Below are 4,660 nucleotides of genomic sequence, written 5' to 3' on the forward strand. Positions count from 1 at the left end.
TGGCCGAGATGAGTTCGACGGAGACCTAACCCTAAATTTTCAAATCAAATCTAACCTAAAGGATGTTTTCAGTGGATAGAGTGTTTGCATACATGGTAAGGATCATGGTAAAACAATGTGCTATGAATCATAGGTAAAAGAATAGCACAAGGGTCGAACCCATACCCTAATTCGGCAGGAGTTCGCTACGGCGACAACGACGAAGCAGATTTCCGTCGACGGCGATGGAAACCAGTGGCGGGAGGTCGCTGGCAGCGAGGAGATGATCCGAAGACCCGAGGAGGTAGAGAAAGACACACGCGCAGGCTGAGGAGTTTGAAGAAATTTCCAAAATCTCACCCGTGGGTATATATATCCTGACCCTATCGGTGTGACCGAGTGGAACAACTCGGTGGCACCAAGATGCAGAATCGCAAGCGGTTACTGCAACTCGGTGTGACCGAAAAGTTCAAATCGGTTGCACCGAGATTGAAAACCTAGATCAACTTAGTGATCTCAGTGTGATCAAAATAGATGAGTCGGTCATACCGAAATGCACAAAGAGGTTTTGGAAGTTTAAGACTATGACGAATCGGGGTCTCCGAGTGCTCCTCACACAGAGTGGTTCAAATCTGACTTGATCAAACTTTGTGATGTAGCATGAATAGAGTTTGAGACGAGAAAGGCATAGATAGCTAGAGGGATTCATTAGGCATTCTTGTCCATCCATTTGGCAAAAGATAAAAAGCCAAACAATCAAGGCAAAAAATGGATGTCCTCGAATGAGTGAAATATGCAACCAACATGCTCACACAGTAAGATGGCAAATGAAATATGTGGCAAAGCATGCACAATCACTCTAGCATCTATCAAGCAATTTGGCGATGATTAGGTCATCTATATATGAGTATATTGACCGAGGAGTCAAATGAGAACATTTGATCGTAGGTCATACTCATCGTTTAAGCACAAATGGGATTACCACTTTCACATAATGCATTGTTGTGTTCACATCGTTAGAGTTGCTTTAGCTCAATTGATTAGAGTAAAGCTCCCCCTAGATGTGATATCCCCCCTAGGAGGGATGAACTAACCTTGGGTTTTATCGATGATGAGTTCATGTAGGTGTTGAAGATGTAGGTGCTCAAAGTTGATGTAGACCATTCGGAGCAATCCTTTGGAATGAGTTGCACTTTCAATACCTACACGGGTTAGTCCCACAAGGAACAACCAAGGATATCCATAGACATAGAGTGATATTCACATGAGATGATGTCCATGAATGCATTAGGTTACCTTGTCCCTTGTCTTACCAACAAGAGGGTTTGTGACTCGTTGAACTAGTGCAAGATATGGAAGTTGTTTCCACTTGTCCTTGCCAAAATGATATGAGTGAAGTATGTTGGCGAAGTCACCCTCAAGAACTCTCTAGTTCTTCTTCTTTGGGATCCACACCATCTTGATGGGAATCCTTGGAGTTGTAGTTGTACTTGATGAAGTAGAACTTGATGTAGTCTTGGGAACCCACTTGACCAATGCCTTAGGGGCTTCTTCAAATGCATCAATCTCCTCTTGAAGCTTGTCCTTGCCCTTTAGCTTGTGGTCTTGTGGTGGAAGATCATCTTGAGCTTGTGTTACTTGGAAGGAAGTAGGTTCATACTTCTCTTGTTGGGGAACAAACTTCGTCTTGGGGTATTGATCTTCTTCCCACTCAACTCCATTGGCATTGAACTTTCGTTCAAAACCAACACCTTGATTCTTCCGGTGTCTTCCTTACTTGCGTACAATTTCCTCAAATTGCTTACTTCCGGCAAGACTCTTGTAAACACCTTTCTCTATAATTCCCTTCAATAAGCTATTTTCTTGCTCAAGTGTAACTTGGCTAAGAGAATCATTAGAGGAATCAAGAGAACTACTAGAAGCAACAACATTGGATTTAACATGATTATTGTTACTACTAGAAGAAGAATCTTTATTACTCTTGTTGCTAGATTTACCTTGAGGCATGTAAGTAGACAAGAGTAAACACTTGGCAATGTAAGAAGAACTTTTCTTGCGAAGATCATCATTGATTGCCTTTAAGAACTCATGCTCTTGCTCAAGGTTGAGCTTTTCAAAGAGTAGCTTTTCATGAGTCTTTAAAAGTTCTCGATGATCTTCCAAGGTAGTCTCATGAGCTAACTTAAGAGTGTTTAGTTCTTTAGTTAGACGCTCAATCTCCTTCTTATAATTGTCATTCGTTTTATATTGATTAGCATGATTAATAACAAGTTCATCATAGTTTCCATCACTAGAATTGTCAACGAGTAAATCATCATCACCTAGCAAGTCACCTTCATTACTATTGAAATCAACATACTCGGGGTGTGATACCTTTGGGCCTTTAGCCATGAAGCATCTTCCAATTCCTTCATTTGGTGACTCAAATATGTCGTAGGAGTTGGTTGACACAAGTGCTAGACCGGCAACACCTTCATCTTGAGTATATTCGGAGTCGGGGTGATAACTTCTCTCGGAGTGATTGTCGGAGTCAAAGCCGGATACCCATTCACCAACATGAGCTTGATGTCTTCGCTTTGTGTAGCTCCATGATGACTTGTCCTTCCTTTCTGAATCCTTGCTTCTTTGTGATGTTCTTCGTTCATAACGGTCATCTCTACTCCTTCTCTCTCTTGGTGGTGATTCTTCTCTCCTACTTCTTCTTTTGGGAGAATCTTCTCTTCTTTTGTAGGGAGCCGTACACTCATTGGAGTAGTGTCCGGGTCTTCCACAATTGTAGCAATTACATTCATGACTTGAAGATCTTTTGTCATTGTAGGGCCTTGACTTGGAACTTCTTTCCTTGCTTCTACTCTTGTAGAACTTGTTGAAGTTCTTCACCATTAAGCTCAATTCTTCATTGAAGGTTTGTTTCTCACTTGATGATGTGGGAGCATCACATGAGGCTTTGTAAGCACCACTTGACTTGTTGTGGAGCTCTTCCTTATCCTTAAGTGACATCTCATGAGCAAGAATTCTTCCAATGACTTCCGTTGGCTTGAGATCTTTGTAATTGGGCATCATTTGGATCAATGTGCACGGTATCATATTTTCCACCCAAGGCTCTTAGGATCTTCTTGATGATGAATCTGTCGGTCATCTCTTCACTTCCTAAGCCGGCAATCTCATTTGTGATGAGAGCAAGCCTAGAGTACATTTCAGCGACACCCTCACCATCCTTCATTTTGAACTTGTCAAGTTGACTTTGAAGCACATCCAATTTGGATTCCTTGACGGAGTCGGTACCTTCATGCATATCAATTAAAGTATCCCGAATTTCCTTTGCATTCTCAAGACGGCTGATTTTGTTGAATTATTCAGGGCACAATCCGTTGAAGAGAATATCACAAGCTTGAGCACTGTATTGCAACATCTTCAACTCTTCTGCGGTAGCTTCACGGTTTGGTTCTCTCCCATCAAAGAATTTACCCAAGCCAATACACACAATAGCCCAAATGGCAGGGTTATGTCCAAGAATATGCATTTTCATCTTATGCTTCCAACTAGCAAAATTAGTACCATCAAAGTAAGGACCTCTACGGTGGTAATTTCCCTCGCTAGACGCCATACTCTCCTAGGTTGTGAAGCCAAGGCTATGATCATCAAAAACTATGGAAATCAAGGCAAATGGAGAACAAAGCTCTGATACCACTTGTAGGATCGAAAGTATGTCTAGAGGGGGGTGATTAGACTACTTGACCAAATAAAAATCTAGCCTTTTCCCAATTTTAAGTCTTGGCAGATTTTAACAACTTAGCACAACTCAAGTAATCAACCTACACATGCAATTCTAAGAGTATAGCTTCGGAATGTAAAATAATTGCATATGAAGGTAAAGGGAGGAGTTTGAAGGAGCAAACACAATGTAGACACGGAGATTTTTGGCGTGGTTCCGATAGGTGGTGCTATCGTACATCCATGTTGATGGAGACTTCAACCCACGAAGGGTAACGGTTGCGCGAGTCCACGGAGGGCTCCAGCCACGGAGGGTCCACGAAGAAGCAACCTTGTCTATCCCACCATGGCCATCGCCCACGAAGGGCTTGCCTCACTAGGGTAGATCTTCACGAAGTAGGCGATCTCCTTGCCTGTACAAACTCCTTGGTTCAACTCCACAATCTTGACGGAGGCTCCCAAGTGACACCTAACCAATCTAGGAGACACCACTCTCCAAAAGGTAATAGATGGTGTGTTGATGATGAACTCCTTGCTCTTGTGCTTCAAATGATAGTCTCCCCAACACTCAGCTCTCTCTCATAGGATTGGATTTGGTGGAAAGATGGTTTGAGTGGAAAGCACCTTGGGGAAGGCTAGAGATCAAGATTTATGTGGTTGGAATGGAATATCTTGACCTCATCACAAGTGTAGGTGGTTCTCTCTCAGAAGATGTATGTTGGAAGCGTAGGCATGTTCTGATGGCTCTCTCCATTAATGAAGAGTGGGTGGAGGGGTATATATAGCCTCCACACAAAATCTACCGTTACACACAAATCAGAAAACTCGGTCAGACCGATTCAGTTCAAAAATGTGAACATTATGATTCTCGGTAGGACCGATTTCATTAGGGTTAGGGCATAACATAATTTCGGTGAGACCGATTACACAAACTCGGTGGGACCGATTTTGGTAATAGGTAAACAGA

Source organism: Triticum urartu, chromosome 5A (assembly GCF_056163025.1).
Source record: "Triticum urartu cultivar PI428250 chromosome 5A, HENAU_Tu73, whole genome shotgun sequence".
Classification (NCBI taxonomy): Eukaryota; Viridiplantae; Streptophyta; class Magnoliopsida; order Poales; family Poaceae; genus Triticum; species Triticum urartu.